This window comes from Impatiens glandulifera, chromosome 1 (assembly GCF_907164915.1).
Source record: "Impatiens glandulifera chromosome 1, dImpGla2.1, whole genome shotgun sequence".
NCBI lineage: Eukaryota > Viridiplantae > Streptophyta > Magnoliopsida > Ericales > Balsaminaceae > Impatiens > Impatiens glandulifera.
Genome location: NC_061862.1, coordinates 3076858 through 3097173, shown reverse-complemented (window position 1 = coordinate 3097173; position 20316 = coordinate 3076858). Strand labels below are relative to the sequence as shown.

General features: G+C 29.4%; 1 long non-coding RNA gene across 3 annotated transcripts; it reads left to right on the top strand.

Annotated features, from left to right (window-relative positions):
* The first annotated feature begins 969 nt into the window (after positions 1-969).
* Positions 970-17092, top strand: LOC124922275. Of its 3 annotated transcripts, XR_007097789.1 has the most exons (8): positions 970-999; positions 6314-6716; positions 7430-7552; positions 7692-7838; positions 12587-12638; positions 15771-15871; positions 16778-16861; positions 16982-17064. It is a non-coding gene; the product is annotated as an uncharacterized LOC124922275 (long non-coding RNA). The 3 variants fall into 3 exon arrangements; XR_007097788.1 differs by having other exon boundaries at positions 16778-17092; XR_007097790.1 differs by lacking the exons at positions 12587-12638; positions 15771-15871; positions 16778-16861; positions 16982-17064 and adding an exon at positions 10407-10738.
* Positions 17093-20316: the final 3224 nt, after the last annotated feature.

Here is a 20316-nt window from a genome sequence, read left to right as displayed (position 1 = left end):
AGAAACAGAGAAAACAGAGGATCCAGATCCTCTATTTCGGCAGCGATTCGATTTATTTGGCAGCGTTCTTTCTGATTAAAAATCTCGGTAAGGAATTCGTTGTTTAACGAAGATGTGTTATGGAAAAAGATAAGCGGCTTTATATTCTTGTTGATTCAAGTTTTGATTCCAGATTTCCCACAAATTATGATTCGATTGTTTATAGTCTTCGTGTTCTCTCGTTTTTCTTGTTACGAATTGTGACACATTGAGTTAGATTTCTTTCTTGAATATCTTGATGTAACATGTCAATTTGATTTTGAACCGTTGCTTCTAATTTGTTAGGTAATGATGTTTTTCAAGGTTGTTTATTCGCTCGCCCAGTTTTTGATTGCCCAGTTTCTGATTGCCGTTTCGGATTTCTTCATTGAAATCAATGGAAGTCCTGCCAAGAAATCGAAGGCTCTAATACCTAAAGTCGGGACCTGTTAGAACACGATCTCAATCAAACTCTACATCGGTAAGTGATGTAACTTGAACAAAATTAAATCGGTTGAATAGAAAAGAAGGTAGAGAAAAGAACGATAAGGAAGAACAAGAAGAAAAAGAGCCAAAGGGAGAATGTTTTAACATTCAAAAAATTGTGATAAGATCTAGTTAATGTTTTTAATATTCATAACTGATTTAGTTATTTATACCCAGAGTAAAATGATTAAGGTTGTGGATTTAGTTACTTGAACAATTTATTAACAGAAAGATTATGGATTCTCATAACTAACAATAAAGATCATTTTTAATTCTAAAAATAATAATTGAAGTATGTCTTAATTTTTTTTCCATTGAACTATCTTTTATTTTTCATGTTACAAGCGTTAATTTATATTAAATCAAAACCATATACTATTGTTGTTATAAATCAAAACCATATACTATTGTTGTTGTGTGTAGTAGGTTTTTGCGTAGAAATTGTGCATGGAGCAGTGAACCACTTCTCGCTTAAACAAATTTGATTCTCCTTTGGTAAGTTTGTTTATTTGTTTTCTGTAATTTATTATAACCACTCTAACTATTTAGATCATACAAATTTTACTATTTCAAAGGATAACAACCATTGTACTTGGTTACAATCTGTTTGAATTAAGTACAAAAAAAAATTTGCAATTCTTGGAGAGGGAAAAACTTAACAACTAATCAATCTGCTTAGATGACTGAAACTTCTGTTTCATCCATTATTTCTAACCAAAATACAATTTTACCTAATTTGTTAAACACATATAATATATCTAAGAAGACAAAGAGAAACTATGGATAATTAGTTAGATTAAATTAGGTACTATAGACATTACATTCTAGACAAAAACCTCATATTATATATATATATATATTAAATTAGGTTTCATAATTATTTGAACTAATATAAGGCAATTATCATTTAACTTATGATTCTGGATTTGAAAAACATTAAATATTAAATGATTTAATCATAACTATTGAGAATATTTCATTTATGTATATTATCATGCTCAGTTGTTTTAGTCTTAAAAGTAATATGATAAGACTAAATTGTTGTCCCGTATGTAGATAAAAACACAAAAGTTCAAAAAGAACATGAACAATAATACTTATTAAAGTTGGTTTTATAGTAACTTATGATTTTGATGGTTTTTGATTTGAGACGTACACTTATATTTGGTTTAAAATTATAAAAATATTGTATTTGAGAATAATTCAATTTTGTATATTTTCTTAAATTGTCGGTCAACTCTTTTTAAAAAATCCACAAATACCACGTAAGCCTATTTTGTTATTCAATGCTTTACAAACACAAAGACCATTTTGAAAAATACCATTTTGAAAAATACTATTTTGAAAAATATGAAACGATATTACTTAACTAATGTTGGCTCTATAATATCGAAATATTTTGGCTTGCGATTTTAGACTTGGAAAATATGTTAAATATTAAATTATTAAATTATTAAATTTGAGAATACCTATTTTGAGACAATCACTTAACTTGTCATTTTGGATTTGAGAAAGTATTAATTATCAAATAATTAAAACATTATGGTTGAAAATATTCATTTTTTTTTTTTATATTCTATTGCTTCATTTTATTTGGTCTACTCTTTCCAAAATGTATCATTTAAGACTATTTTTATTATTTAATACAATTAAAAAAAATTCTTACTTAATTATTGTTATTTGTTTATAATATTAAACTTTTGTGACTGTTATTTTTGACTTGACAAATATATCAACTATCAAATGATTAAATTACTATGATTGAAAACATTTCAATTCTATATATTAAGCAATATCACTTAATTTGTGATTTTAAATTTGAGAAATACTAAGTATTAAAAGATTAAATCACTACGATGGAGGATATTTTATTTATTCATATTCTCTTGTTTAGTGGTTTAGTCTTAAACGTAATATGATAAAACTGTAGTGTTCCTTCCTCCCACATGGATGGAAACTCAAAAGTTAAAAAAAAAGAAAAATATTACTTACTAATATTTGTTTTATAATGATTGATATTTTCGTGGTTTGTGGTTTGTGGTTTGGGACATAGATTCAGTTTGACAATAGAAACATTATATTTGAGAATAATTCATTTCTGCATATTCTCTTAACTAGTTGGTATACTCTTTTAAAAAAGATCACATAAGCCTATTTTGTTATTCGTTGTGGTACAAACTTAAAACAACATTATGAAAAATATGAAACGATGTTACATAATTAATGTTGCCTCTATAATATCGAAATATGTTGTCTTACGATTTAACTGAAAAAATCAATTGATTAAATCACTATGTTTGAGAATACTTCATTTCTGCTTGGTCTATTTTGAGACGGTATCACTTAACTTGTGATTTTGGATTTGAGAAAATATTAATTATCAAATGATTAAATCGTTATGGTCGAGAATACTTCATTTATGCATAGTCTTTTGTTTTATTATAGTCAGACTAATTTAAAAAATAATTATCATTTAAGCTTATTTTGTTGTTATTATTGTTTTCTATAATATTGAGATTTTGTGATTGTTATTTACTTAATTAATGACTTTATTCATAAAAACAATATGATAAGACTATATTGATGCCTAACATGGATAGAAATATAACATTTATTAATGTTGGTTTTGTAGTCTTTAAATTTGCGTGGTTGTGGTTTAGGACGTAAATTTAGTTTGAAATTATAAAAACATTATATTTGAAATACTTCATTTCTACATATTCGTTTAGTTAGTTGGTCTACTCTTTTCAAAAAGATCACATATGCCTATTTTTTATTCGTTGCGATTATAAACTCAAACAACATTTTGAAAAATATGAAACTATATTACATAATTAATGTTGCCTTTATAATATCAAAATATTTTGGCTTGTGATTTACTTTAAAAGATCAAATGTTTAAACCACAATGTTTGAGAATACTTCATTTCTGCATATTCTCTTGTCCTATTTTGAGACAATTTCACTTAACTTGTTATTTTGGATTTAAGAAAATAATATTTCATTTATGCATATTCTCTTGTTTTATTATAGTCGGCTTATTTAAAAAAAATAAATTTCATTTAAGTTTATGCAGTTACAAACAAAATGAACATTTTAAAAATTATGAGGCGATATTACTTGATTATTGATTATTGTTATCTCTATAATATTGAGATTTTGTGACGGTTATTTACTTAATTAGTGACTTTAGTCATAAAAAAAATATGATAAGACTATATTGTTGCCTCACGTGGATAGAAATATAACAGTTCAAAAAGATTGGAAACGGTATCACTTTAATATTGGTTTATAGTGATTAAATTTTCGTGGATGTGGTTTGGGACGTAAGTTCGGTTTGAAATTATAGAAGCATTATATCTGAGAATACGTCATTTCTGCATATTCTCTTAGTTAATTTAGTTAATTGATCTACTCTTTTCAAAAAGATCACGTAAGCCTATTTTGTTATTCGCTGCGGTTACAAACTTAAACAACATTTTGAAAAATATGGAACAATATTACATAATTAATGTTGGCTCTATAATATCGAAATATTTTGGCTTGTGATTTACTTGAAAGGATCCAATGTTTAAATCACTATGTTTGAGAATACTTCATTTTTACATATTCTCTTGTTTTATTTTAAGACAATATCAATATCACTTAACTTGTGATTTTGGATTTGAGAAAATATTAATTATCAAATAATTAAATAATTATGGTTTAGAATACTTAATTTCTGCATATTCTCTTATTTTATTATAGTCGGACTATTTTAAAAAATAAATATAATTTAAACTTATTTTGTTGTTCGAATTAAGTTAACAACAAAAAGAATATTTCAAAAATTATGAGACGATATTACTTGATTATTTCTATCTATCTATAATATTGAGATTTTGTCACAATTATTCTCTTAATTGGTGACTTTAGTCGTAAAAATTATATGATAAGATTATATTATTGTCTCTTGTGAATAAAAATATAAAAGTTCAATAAATTGGAAACAATATCACTTCTAATATTGATTTTATAGTGATTAGTATTTTCGTGGCTTGTTATTTGAGGCGTAGATTCAGTTTGAAATTATAGAAACATTATATTTGAGAATAATTTAGTTCTGCACAATATTTTAATTAGTTGTTCAACTTTTTTTACTACAAAAATTAAATAAACATATTTTATTGATCGATGCAGTTACAAATTCAAAGAAAATAGTATTTTGATAAGTAGGAAACAATATTATTTAATTATTGTTGTCTCTATATATTGAATTTTTTCGGCTTGTGATTTTAAAATACTTTATTTTTATATTTTCTTGGTCTATTATAAGACAATATCAGTTAACTTGTGATTTGGACAATATAAATTTTAAGTATCAAACAATTAAAATATTATGGTTAAGAATATTTCATTTCTGCATATTCTCTCCTCAATTATGATGCAATATCAATCAATTATCAAATGATTAAATTAATATTATTGAGAAACTTCATTTTTGCATATTCTCTTGTTAGTTGATTAGCCTATATTGTTTTCCGTGTATAGAAAAACAAAGAAAAGTTCAAGAAGAATGTGAGAGTTATCACTTTACTAATGTTGGATTTATAGTAATAATATTTTTATGGCGTGTATGACTAAGAGAAATATATTTAGTTTGAGTTGATAGAAATATTATGTTTTAGACCGCTTCAATTTTGTATTTTTGGGAAATGATGCATATGGAAGAATCGGATTTGTTTGGAATTCAAAGACAGCTAAAGTTCAAAGATTTTTTTTATGATGAGCGGGTCATTCTTATTAATGTTACTATCAAAGTAATTGTATCAAAATAATTGTGTTAGTTTCTTTGCGGCAGTGGGTAGAACTTAGAAGATTGATCGGTAGGTGACTTCAATGAAACAAGACAAGACTCCTATGTGAAAGAAACAAATCTTATGCTGAAATTTCATCATAAGTATGGTTGATTTTAATAATTTTATGAGAGATATATGTTGTTTTGTACTAGTCACTCAAGGTCTAACTTTGCATGGTCTTTACGAGCGAGAAGGAGAAACACTCTTCTCATGGGGATGAAGAAGATTACATTCAGGTTTCTCAACTATTTTTTAATGGAAAGTGAAGATTTTCAAACGATTATTCAAGATTGATGCTTGGCTGACTGATGTTAATGATAAAAAATGTATAATAAATGTGCAACTAGGGATGTCAGAAATTGTAATCAACGCAACTTTTTAAAAAGTAAATGAGAATCTATTGACACTAAAGTATTATGTGCTCAACTGTTTAGGAATTTTTCAAAAATAGAAAAATGTTGAAGCAGTGTAATGTTGATATATTTAAACTCATCCCCAAGGTTCTGATCCTAAAAATTTTCAAAACTTAAGACCCTATCTCTTGCTGCTTTTTGTTCTATAAAATTGTAGTTAACATCCTTATAAAATGAAAAGGTATCTCATTAGTTTAAATAAATTTGTTTTTGTCCAGGAAGAAGATTTATTCATAATGTGTTTCTTTTACAGGGATTATTTACAGGATATAATCAAAAAAATATTTCATCAAGGGGATCATTTAAAATAGATCTTAGGAAATGTTCTTATTGATACTGGTTTCCCTTTAATCAATTATATATTGAGTTTTATGGTTCACATGATGGTTATTTTAAATTGAAAAAAGGGCCTAAAAAGAGTGACTCTTTATCTTCTTATTTGGTCGTGATTATGGACATGTTAGAAGGTATTATCAACCTTTTTAATAGATCTCTTTCAAATGAATTCTATTAAAACTGCAGAGAGAATGAAATGAAATTAGTAATGTCTGTTTTGCAGATGACATATTCCCTTTTGCTAGAGCTGACAGAGAATCGATTGAACTTCTATTAAGTTATGTCAGCTTCATTAAATCATCTGTAACCCATATGTGAGCTCAGCATGCTCTCTTGAATCCTCCATAATTATTTCCACCAAACTTGTCATCCTGAATTTTAGGATGCTTTAAAATAAGCTTCATGTTGTTTGAAGTTCTACTTTTGTTTTCGATTGTGAAATTTTCGAAACACTGGCTTCACTCTCTTGACCCAACCTCTAGTTCCTTCAAAATTTTCCACCATTCTTGTTGGTTGTTATTTGTCAGCTTTGTATATGGTCGGCGAAATATTTCATCTTCATCTGCGTTCTCTTCTTGCATGAAGATGATGATGCTCATTTGGGTTCTTCCTCAATTTTTTGACAGGTATATTTCTTGATTCAAATTTTGCTTCCATATTTGTCACAAATTGTGGCTGCATTGTTTATAGTCTTCGAGTTAAGTCTTGTTGTTATCTCATTTTTCTTTCTATAAAATTGTGACACATTCAGTTAGATTTGTTGAATATCTTGATGTTGATGTAACATGTAAATTTGTTTTTTTTTCAACGGTGGCTTTTAATTTGTTTGGCAGGAATCCTTTCAAGCCTCTTTACTCGCTTTGAATGCTTTCATTGGTGGTTTGATATTTTGTCATTATAACCAATGGAAGTTCTTCAAGAGAATTAAAGGCGCTTTAATACCTAAAGACCAATGATCTAACCTATATATCAGTAAGTAACATAACTTAGAACAAAATTGAATCAGAATAAGAAATCATGTTTCTTTAATTAGTTGATCAATGAAACTCTTTCTTGACGGAAAATGGATGAAGGTTCGCCCCATTGCACCTAAAACATTATTTGGTTTAAGGGTTTTTTTTGAAGCAAACTGATATTATTTTTTTGATATGATCGAGATTTTTCATTTGGTATAAAAATTAGTTTCTGCATCAATATCCCCAAATTGTAGTATAATGTTCTGCTTCATTTGAGAATGTTTTGTTTCTGATTTTTTACCAAAATGACAAATGTATCTTTTTCATATTCATATCCTATTGCACTGTTGCGCTAAGAGAACTTATGAGTGCACTGTTCATAGTTGCAGTCTGGGTTTGATATACTATCAGCCAAGCAAAAGGGCAATAATGGAGGAAGATACATTTGCCACCCAGTATGAAGATTACACGAAAAAAATCCAATTCAGGTTCATACCACAATTCAGGTTCATACACTTTATTTACTAGTCAATTTTCAGATAGATTTATGCCTTGCTTTTGTGTTCTCACTACTGAAAGTGGTTTTTTTATCAAAACTAGTATTTATGTTCAACTTTTTATTTTCTTTATTATGTTACCATTCAGAATTAAAAATATCAATACACTCCTCCACCACCGAATCCTCCACGTCTCTTTTCCGGTCGGTCGGAGCTTTGCGCCAGTTAAGAGGAGAAGTGTGATCGGAGAGTGAAATCCACCACCTCACTACCGTTCCTTCCAAATTATCCTCAGGTCGGTCAGTTCTTCTCATCTCATATCATTTCTAATAATTAATGGTTAGACAAACCCTAATTTCCTAAACTTTCTTACCCTGTTTGATCAATCAATGTATTCGAGTCAATCAATAATCATGTTTCTCTAATTAGTTGATCAATGAAACTCTTTCTTCACGGAAAATGGATGAAGGTTTGCCCCATTGCACCTCAAAACATTATTTGGTTTAAGGTGTTTTTTTTGGAGCAAACAGATATTATTTTTTGAATATGATCGAGATTTTTCATTTGGTATAAGAATTAGTTTCTGCATCAATATCCCCAAATTGTAGTATAATGTTCTGCTTCATTTGAGAATGTTTTGTTTCTGATTTTTTACCAAAATGACAAATGTATCTTTTTTATATTAATATCCTGCTGTTGTGCTAAGAGAATCTATGAGTGCACTGTTCATAGTTGCATCCTGGGTTTGATGTACCATCAGCCAAGCAAAAGGGCAACAATAGAGGAAGATACATCTGCCACCCAGTATGAAGATTACACGAAAAAAGTCCAATTAATGTTCATACCACAATTCAGGATCATACCCTTACTAGTCAATTTTCAGATAGATTTATGCCTTGTTTTTGTATTCTCACTACTGAAAGTGGTTTCTTTATCAAAACTAGTCTTTATGTTCAACTTTTTGTTTTCTTTATTATGTTACCATTCAGAATTAAAAGTATCAATACACTCCTACACCACCGAATCCTCCGCGTCTCTCTTCTCGGTTGGTCGGTCGGAGCTCTGCGCCAGTTAAGAGGAGAAGTGTGATCGAAGAGTGAAATCCACCACCAGACGACCGTTCCTTCCACATCATCCTCAGGTCAGTCAGTTCTTCACATCTCATTTCATTTATAATAATTAATGGCTCAGACAAACCCTAATTTCCCAAACTTTCTTACCCTGTTTGATCAATCAATGTATTCGAGTCAATCAATAGTCATGTTTCTTTTATTAGTTGATCAACGAAACTCTTTCTTGACAGAAAATGGATGAAGGTTCGCCCCATTGCACCTCAAAACATTATTTAGTTTAAGGGTTTTTTTTGGGGCATGCTGATATTATTTTTTGGATATGATCGAGAATTTTCATTTGGTATAAGAATTAGTTTCTGCGTAAATATCCCCAAATTGTAGTATAATATTCTGCTTCATTTGAGAATATTTTGTTTTCTGATTTTTGACCAAAATGACAAATGTATCTTTTTCATATTCATATCTCGTTGTTTCGCTAAGAGAACCTATGAGTGCACTGTTCATAGTTGCAGTCTGGGCTTGATGTACTATCAGCCAAGCAAAAGGGCAACAATGGAGGAAGATAAATCTGCCACCCAGTATGAAGATTACACGAAAAAAATCCAATTCAGGTTCATACCCCAATTCAGGTTCATACCCTTTATTTACTAGTGATTTTCAGATAAATTTATGCCTTGCTTTTGTATTCTCACTATTGAAAGATGTTTCTTTATCAAAACTAGTCTTTATGTTCCAACTTTTTGTTTTTTTATTATGTTACCATTCAGAATTAAAAGTATAAATACACTCCTCCACCACCGAATCCTCCGCGTCTCTCTTCTTGGTCGGTCGGTCGGAGCTCTGCACCAGTTAAGAGGAGAAGTGTGATCGGAGGAGTGAAATTCACCACCTGACGATCGTTCCTTCCACATCATCCTCAGGTCGATCAGTTCTTCTCATCTCATTATATTTATAATAATTAATGGCTCAGACAAACCCTAATTTCCCATACGAGCAACAATATAATCTTATATATAAAGAATGGTTAAAATTTATTCTCACAGTTTCCCTTAATTGTTCTTGTTTTTATATTTGATGATATTGTCTTATTACTTGTAAAATAGACATTTATTTTGTTGAGATGCAAGTAGTATTATAAACTTTTGTATTTCTTCATCTCTTTGTACGATCCTTCTACTTCACTTGGCCAAACTGATGCGACTGTTCTTATATATACAACTAAGTCTGTTGTTGTGTCCTGATCTATAAAGAGGGCATAAACTAAACAAAATCTTTAATAGTAACCAGAATTATCAAGGAAGGAAAATTATGATAAAAGATAATAAATATAAACGAGATAGATTGAGAATAAGAACGGAGGGGGGCTGAGCCCCATTCCATTAGGAAGAAATTAGAAATTATTACATCATATTTGCCTAACTATCTATTCTATAATCTTTTACACTACTAACAACTTCTAGAATCTTATATTAAAATGAAAATGGCTACCATAAAGTTAATTTCTTCACATAGAAACTGACATTAATACTGCTTACAGTTTCCCGTGCATATGCATTACTGACTTCAAGTACTTCCCGGGTGACAACGTTTGTCATTCCCCTATTGTACATTATGGTATAGTTCAATCCAAATAACTCTGATAACCATGTTTGTTGCCGAACTGTAGTGATATTTTTCTCCATCAAAAACTTTAAACTTTTTATCCTGATAATGAAAATGCTTACCATACAAGTAATTTCTTTACTTAAATAATGCCATTAATATTGCTAACAGTTTCATCTCATATGTAGAGAATCATAATGTGTCTTAGCAAGTGATTTGCTCAGATACGCGATGGGTATTCTTTTCTACATCAATACTGCTCCAATGTTGGCATCTATTTTTTTCTACATCAATACTGCGCCAATGCTGGCATTTATTTGTACTTTGAGATCAATCAAAAAATCAGGTAATACTAATACCGGAGTGGTGGTTAGAGCCTTTTTCAAGTTTTAAATGTCTTCTCTGCATCTTCAGTCCATTTAAACATACCATTCTTGAGTAAAACCGAGTAATGGTTTGTTAATAGTTCCAAATTGCATACGAATCTTCGATAATACCCTGCCCAAGAAAGCCTCTTAATGTTTTGATGCCCAAGAAATGACCTAGATATTCCTGCTTCTTTAATCCAAATAAGTATATTGATCGCTTACCATTATACTGTTTTTTAAGAATTTTCATAACTTTCTCAAAATACCTTAGATGTAGTTCCATATTATAACTGTATATAAGAATATCATAAAAAAATATACTAATAATACCTTTCCTTGGTCATACTCGAAAATATTTCAATTATTAATACTTAGAATGTTGCAGATGAATTTGATAATCCGAATGTCATTACTCTTGAATTCATAAAATCTAGAATGAGTTCTGAAAATAATCTTGTGGATGTCCTCTTCTCTGACCCTTATTTGATGATAATCCGCACATATGTCGAGGTTGATAAAAATCGTTGCTTCATAGAGCTCATCCAGTAACTCGTCCACTATAGATATAAGGTACTTATCCTTGATTGTGATTTCATTTTGTTGTATGTAATCTACACAAAATATCCATGTTCCATCCTTATTCTTAACAAGGATAATCGGATAAACAAATAAACTTGTGTTGTTTCTTATAAACCCAACCCTCTTCATCTCTGCTACTGAAGCCTTTTTTGAATAGGGATAAAGGTATAGTCTCAGATTTGGTGGAATCGTTTGAGATTATTAGAATGATCAGTTTTTTGAATTGAAAAGTTTTTTGAATTGGAGACAGGCAGGCAGCTGGTTTGGTTCTATGAAAATAGTGAGGTACTTTTCAATTAACTTTTGAATGGACAAGTCTGGTTATCCTTTTATGATCGGTTTGTTCTAATTTATGAAGATTTCTTAATTTCTATGTGGTATAATTGTCCTACGAAATAACCCAATCCTTTCTTAATAGTGTTTAGCTCACTGACCCACACTCATCAAATTGAAAGTTCTCTTATCCTTAATCCCGTACAAATGTATTTTTAAATTATTGATCCTTGTCTTCATTCATTGATTTGGATACTTTCAGCTTACTTGTTTAATCATTCTCATCCAATCAACCCTAAACTATGTTGCAGCAATTTGAGTGTCCATACCTCGAGAGTAAATTAATTTTCCTTTGCACGATCCTATATAAAGAACCTTCATCTGCCATGGTAAATACTAACGGATTATTTTCTCGAAGGTTAAAACCCAACCCAATTGGCGTGCATTTTCTTCGTCTATAAACGAATGAGTACTCCCACTATCAATTAAACTAAGATCTTTCCTTTTTTTGAGTTGCCCTAAAATTTTTAGTATAAAGTTATTGGTTGAAATGCTAATAGAACTTCATTCGTGAATACATCCCTCCACGTCGAAACCATGTGGTCCATCAAATAATTAGTAACCCATGTTCCAGCTCGGCCCGTAAAAAATATATAGCATAATTCACCTTGTCATTATCTTCGATTGTGAAATTTTCGAAAAATTGGTTCTCCCTCCTAACCCTATCGAATTAGTTCTATCAAATTTGTCTCGATCAATTATAGGATTTTTTAAAATAAGCTTAATGTTGTTTGTAGTCCTACTAATTTAAAATTCTATCTTTTGTTATAGTTGTTTGTTTGTTATATTTACATCTGATCAGCAAAATATTTCTTCTCCAACTACGTTCTCTTTTCGTGCTGAAGTCGATGATGACGCTCTTTTGAGTTCTTCCTTAATTTTGTTGACATGTATGATTCTTGATTCAATTTTTCTGTTAGATTTGCCAAAAATGGTGACTACATTGATGTCTTCAAGTTGAATTTCACATTATCTTGTTGTAGTGCTACGGTTTTGTGACAAAATTTTGGATTCGGTTAGATGTTGATGTTCTTGAATTTTGTATGTAACATGTCAATTTGATTTTCAACTGTTGTTTCTTGATGCAGATTGACTAAATGTTGGCATTTGTTTCTATTTTGAAATAACTCGAAAAATCAGGTAATAATAAAATTGGAGAGGTGGTTAGAGCCTCTTTCAAAGTTTTAAATGCCTTCTCTGTATTTTCAGTCCATTTAGATATACCCTTCTTGAGTTGCATACGAATCTTTGATAATACCATGCCCATGAAAACTTTGATGCTTAAGAAATGACCTATATATTCCTACTTCTTTAATCCTAATAAGCATTTGATCGCTTACCAAATACTGTTTTTTAGAATGTTTAAAACATCCTCAATATGCCTTGGTTGTTCTTCCATATTTGAACTATGTATAAGAATATCTTAAAAAATACTAATAAAACCATTTCTTAGCCATTTTAGAAAATATTTAATTTATTAATTGCTTAGGCCTTGTTTGGATTCAGGTTATTTAACAAATATGATTGATGGTGATTTTGAGAAGGTATAGATTTTTTTTGGTAAATGACTTAATAAAGTATTAGTATATAATGATAAAATAATAATTATTTGGTATCAAATTATTAAAACATTGCTATTGAGAATACTTTATTTCTGTCTATTCTCTTAGTTGTTTAGTCTTAAAAATAATTTGATAAACCTATTTTGTTATCCCGCATGTATAGAAACACAAAATCTCAAATAGAATGAAACCGCACTTATAAATGTTGGTTTTATAGTGATTGATATTTGTATGGCTTGAAATTTTGGACTTAGAGGTATTAGGTTTCAAATTACAAAAGTATTATGTTAGAGAATACTTAATTTCTGCATATTCTCTTGAATAGTTGATCTATTCTTTTCAAAAGTAATATTATATACTTAATTGGTTGTTTTTTGTTTCAATTACAAACACAAAGAATATTTCGAATAATATGGGGAATGAGGTGATATCACTTAATTAAGGTTGGCTCTATAGTATTTTGATTTTGTTTTATAGAATTATAACACTATGGTTGAGAATACATCATTTCTGCATATTCTCGTTCTTAGTTGTTTTAATCTTTAAAATAATTTGTTAAAAATAATTTGTTGTCCTCATAGAATAACAAAAAAACTTCAAAAATAATGGAAACAATATAACTTACTAATGTTGGTTTATAGTGATTGGTATTTTCATGCCTTGTGATTTTGAACTTTAGAGAAGTATTCAGTTTCAAATGATAGAAGTGTATTATGTTATAGAATACTTCATTTCTACCTATTCTCTTGACTAGTTGGTCTATCTTTTTGAAAATTAATTTTATAAATATATTTTGTTGTCCTTTGCGAGTACAGACACAAAAACATCATTTTAAAAGTTGACTCGATAGTATTTGATTTTGTGATGAAGTATCAAATGATTGAAAATTGTGTTTGAGAATACTTCATTTTTTTATATTCTTTTACATAGTTGTTTAATTCTTTTAAAAATAATTTGACAAGTCTATTTTTTTGACCTTTATCGATAAAACTACAAAGAAAAGTTCAAAAGGAATTGGGGCATTTTACTAATGTTAGTTATCTAGTTATGATATTTTCGTGGCTTTTTACTTGTGATTTGAGAAATATAATCAATTTTGTAATTAAAGAAACATCATATTTGAGAATACTTCATTTCATTTATGCATATTCTCATAGTTGACCCTTATGGATAAAACCACAAAGAAAAGTTCTAAAGAAATTGGGACATTTTACTAATGTTAATTGTCTAGTTATGAGATTTTCGTGACTTTCGATTGGTGACTTGAGAAATATAATCAAGTTTGCAATTAAAGGAATACTATGTTTGAGATACTTTATTTCATTTATGCATATTCTCATACTAGTTGACCCTTATAGATAAACCACAAAGAAAAAGTTCAAAAGAAATTGGGGCATTCTACTAATGTTAGTTGTCTAGTTATGCGATTTTCGTGGCTTTCTATTTGTGACTCGAGAAATATAATTAAACTTGCAATTTAAGAAAAACTATGTTTGAGAATACTTCATTTCATTTATGCATATTCTCAAACTAGTTGACCCTTATGGATAAAACCACAAAGAAAGTTGAAAAGGAATTGGGGCATTTTACTAATGTTAATTGTCTAGTTATGAGATTTTCGTGGCTTTCGATTTTTTACTTGAGAAATATAATCAAGTTTTCAATTAAAGAAAATTATGTTTTAGAATACTTCATTTCATTTATGTATATTCTCAGACTAGTTGACCCTTATGGATAAAAAACCACAAAGAAAAGTTCAAAAGGAATTGGGGCATTTTACTAATGTTATTGTATGAGATTTTCGTTGCTTTCGATTTATGACTTGAGAAATATAATTAAACTTTCAATTTAAGAAACATTATGTTTGAGAATACTTCATTTCATTTATTCATATTCTCAAAATAATTTATCTACTTTTTTCATAATTAATTTGTTAAGCCTATTTCGTTGTCTGATATTAAACACAAAAAAATATTTTGAAAATTATGAGACAACATCACTTAATTAAGTGGTTCTATAATATTGAGATTTTAAATTTGTGAAATATATTAAATATCAAATGATTTAACTCACTGTATTTCAGAATAATTCATTTATACTTATTATCTTTATTTATTATAAGGTAATATCACTTAAATTATGATTTTGGACTTAAAAAATATTAAGTATTAAATGATTAAAAAGGTTGAGGATACTTTATTTATGCATATTCTCTTGTTTAGTTTCTTTTGTCATAAAAATAATATAATTAATATATTTTGTTGTCCGGCGTGGATAGAAACACAAAAGTACAAAAATAATGAGAATAATATCATTTATTAATGTTGGTTTTATAGTGATTTATATTTTCGTGAATTGTATTGGTTTGGGAATTAGAAATATTTTTGGGTTGCTTGAAATTTGAGAAATAGAAATATAGTTTTAGTTTGAAATTATAGAAATATTTCATTTTCTGCATATTCTCTTAATTATTTGGTCTACTCTTTTATAAGAAAATCATATAAGCTTATTTTGTTGTCATTGCGGTGACAAAAACAAATGAGGCGATTTCACTCATTATGTTGCCTTTATAAATTGAAATTTTGGACATAGAAAAATGTTGAATATAAAATTATTGAAAAAAATGTTCGACAAAATTTTATATATGCGTAATCTCTTTTCAATAACGGCTCCTGACAATGAAGTTTCTCTCTTCCCTGGATGATTCTAGGGGCCGATTTTGTCGCGAGAGCGATCTGGAAATCATTAATGTTTCTCGTAATAACAGAATTATAAAGGATCCGAGATCCAGGATAAATGATATCAATCAAGGTATGATTTCTATGCATTCTAGCAATAATCTTGGTATAGACAATACTTATGGTAATGAGAATCCCCTGGCATTAAGGTAGATAAGACAAAAACTAGTGTGGAAGAACTTTTATCTAAATGTTAAAATAGATACGATTGTACAAAATAATGTTGTTACTGTTGTCATACAAATTATATCTTCAATATACCTGTTGGAGTTTGTCCCATTGGGGTAGCAATTATCTAAATGTAAGTGTGAATGCTAAAGAAAGTGCTAGTCAGATCGTCTGTAATGGTTAAGGTACCACGCTAAAGAAAGCAACCTGAGCAGAACTTGAACAATGAGAATCTTCAAGACAATTATGAAATAATAATGGGTAGTCTAAGCTTTCTACTTACAGCTGGAAGATATTTGGATGACACTACTATTAGAACCAGTCTATCATGTGTATCGACTTGTTTTGCTTGACTATTCGTTCTAAAAAATGTTAAATGTAAACAAACTCCATTGAAATGCAAGGAGAGAGAATTATAATAGAAGATAAGGAATAGAGACGAGACATATTGAATCAGAAATGGGGAGTAGAAGAACGGAGGTGCTGATCCCCATTCCATTAGGAAGAAATCAAAAATTATTACGGTTTGTTATTGTTTTTGTTGTCATTTCGATATATCTTTGTTTTGTTGATGACTCTTTTATCTCAAGGCAAAAGCTGTCTTGTCTTGATTGAACCCTTGTATCTCTTTTCCTTTTTGGGTTTTATTAAATGACAATAAGTCATTTCCCAAAACAAACAAAAATTCAGAAATTATTACATCATATTTGCCTTATCTATTTATACTATTCATGTATGGACACTCATAAACAATTAGTAACTACTTCTATAATCTTTTACACTACTAACAACTTTTATAATCTTCTATTAGGCTGGATCTTTCGTGTATATGCATTGTTGACTTCATGTACCTTCCCGGGTCACAAAATTTGTCTTTCCCCTACTGTACATTATGGTATAATTGAATCCTTAACTTTGATAACCATGTTTGTTGTGATATTTTTCTTCATCAGAACTTTTTATTTTTCTCATATATAGAAAAACATAAATGTCTCTTAGCTAGTGTGTTGCTCAGATATGCTATGGGTATTCCTTTCTACATCAATAACGCGCTAATGCTGGCATTGGTTTCTATTTTGAGATCAATCGAAAATCAGGTAATACTAATATCGGAGTGGTAATTTGAGCCTCTTTTAAAGTTTAAATGTCTTCTCTGCGTCTTTAGTTCATTAAAACATACCATTTTTGAGTAAATTTATGTAATGGTTTGTTAAGAGTTCCAAAGTTGCATACGAATCTTGGATAATACCCTGCCCAAGAAAGCCTCTTAATGCTTTGATGCCCAAAAAATGACCTAGATATTTCTGCTTCTTTAATTCAAATAAGCATTTTAATCGCTTTACCAATTGACTATTTTATAGAATATTCAAAACATCCTCAATATACCTTGTTATGTAGTTTCATATTAGAACTGTGTATAAGAATATCATAAAAATTACTAATAAAAGCTTCTTTATTAGGGCAAGGGTTGTCTTGTCTGGATTGAACTCTTGTATCTCTTTGGGGTTTTAGTAAATGACAATAAGTCATTTTCCAAAAAAAGAAAACATAAATTATTACATTATATTTGTCTATCTATTTATACTACTCATATATAGACTGTTGATTACCTAACTATCTATCAACTGCTAACAACTTTAACTAGTACTACTTCTATAATCTTTTACAGTACTAACAACTTTTATAATTTCTTATGAGGCTGAATCTCTCGTGTTTATGCATTGCTGACTTTATGTACCTTCTTAGGTCACAACATTTGTCTTTCCCCTATTGTACATTATGATATAATTAAATTCCAATAACTTTGATAACCATGTTTGTTGAAGGACTGTAGTAATATTTTTCTTCATCAGAACATTTTATACTGATAATTATGAAAATGCCTAACATAAAGGTAATATCTTCAATTAGATACTGCCAACACTTTATTCTCATATGTATAAAAACATAAATGTCTCTTAGATAGTGATTTTCTCAGATATGCGATGGGTATTTCTTTCTACATCAATACCGCGCCAATGCAGGCATCTGTTTCTATTTTGAGATCAACTGAAAAATCAGGTAATACTATTATCGGAGTGGTAGTTAGAGCCTCTTTCAAAGTTTTAAATATCTTCTCTGGGTCTTCAGTCCATTTAAACATATCATTCTTGCATGTGTAAATCCATGTAATGGTTTGTTAATAGTTTCAAAGTTGCATAAAAATCATCGATAATGACCTGCCCAACAAATAACCTAGATATTTCTACTTCATTAATCCAAATAAGCATTTTGATCATTTTACCAATAGACTAATTTTTTTAGAATTTTCATAACTTTATCAAAATACCTTAGATGTAATTCCATAATAGAACTGTATAAAATAATATCATAAAAAATACTAATAAAATATTTTCTTAGCCATTCTCGAAAATATTTCAATTATTAATACTTAGAATGTTGCAAGTACATTTGATAATTCGAATGTCATCGCTCATATAATCTAGAATGAGTTCTGAAAACAGTGTTGTGAATGTCCTCTTCTCTGACCCTTATTTGATGATAATTCACACATAAGTCGAGGTTGATGAAAAATGTTGCTTCATAAAGCTGATATAGTAACACGTCCACTACATGTATATGATACTTATCATTGATTGTGATTTCATTTAGTTGCATGTAGTCTACACAAAACATCCATATTCCATCATTTTTCTTAACTAAGATAACATGATAAACAAATAAAGGGATAAAGGTATAGTCTCAGATTTGGTGGAATCGTTTGAGATTAATAGAATGACTAGTTTTTAGAATTGGAGGCAGGCAGCTGGCTTGGTTCTTTGAAAACATTGAGGTACTTTTCAATTACCTTTTGAATGGACAAGTCTAGTTGTCCTTCTATGATCAGTTTGTTCTGTTTGAACACGATTTCTTAATTTTTATGTGGTATATTTGTCCCACGAAATAACCCAATCCTTTTTATTGGCTTTTTGCTCACTGACTCGACACACATCAAATTGAAAGTTATCTTTGTCTTTATTCATTGCTTTGGATAATTCTAGCTTACTTGTTTAAACTTTGTCATTCAATCAACCCCTAAACTATGTTGCAGCCCCCTAATTTGAATGTCCATACCTTGAGTGTTAGTTAATTTTCCTCTGCACGATCCTATATAAAGTACCTTCATTTGCAATGGAACTACTAACGGATTATTTTCTCGTAGGTCAAAACCCAACCCAATTGGTGTGTGTTTCCTTCGTCTATAAATGATATCAATCAAAATAAGAACTTTACTTTTTTTGAGTTGCCCCAAAATTTGTTGTATAGAGTTATTGGTTGGAACGCTAATAGAACTTCATTGTGAATACATCCCTCCATGTCGAAACGATGTGGTCCATCAAACTTAGTAACCCATGTTCCAACCAACTCAGCCCATAAAAAATATATAACATAATTGAACTTGTCACTATCTTCGATTGTGAAATTTCTAAAAACAGGTACGCCCTACTAACTCCGGTCAAATTAGTTCCATAAAACTTGTTTGGATCATTTCTAGGATTATTTAAAATAAGCTTCCTATTGTTTGTATTCCAATCTTCCTATTGTTTGTATTCCTACTAATTTAAACTTTTGTCTTCTGCTATCATGTTATTGTTGGTTGATGTTTGTTAGATTTACATCTGGTCGGCAAAATATTTCATCTCCATCTACGTTCTCTTTTCAGGCTGAAGTCGATGATGACACTCATTTTAGTTCTTTCTTGATTTTGATGACATGTATGCTTCTTGATTCAATTTTGTTGCTAGATTTGCCAAAAATTGTGACTGCATTGATTCTAGTCTTCAAGTTGAGTGTTATTGTTCTCTCGTTGTATCTTATTGTATGAAATTGAACTGTTTCACAATATCTTGTTGCAGTGTTATAATCTTGTGACACAATTTTGAATTCGGTTAGATGTTGATATTTTGAATTTTTTATGTAACATGTCAAATTTATTTGCAACCGTTGTATCTTGAATTTTTTGAATTAAGTAGGATGACTGAATGTTGGCATCTTTTTCTATTTTGAGATCAACCTGAAAAATCAGGTAATAATAAAATTGGAGTGGTCGTTCGAGCTTCTTTCAATGTTTTAAATGCCTTTTCTGCATTTTCAGTCCATTACGACATACCTTCTTGAGTTGCATACGAATCTTTGATAATACCCTGCCTATGAAGCCTCTTAATGCTTTGATGTCAAAGAATTGACCAATATATTATTGCTTCTTTAATCCTAATAAGCATTTTGATCACTTTACCGCTTTACCACACTGTTTTTTAGAATGTTCAAAACATCCTCAATATGCCTTAGTTTTAGTTCCATATTAGAACA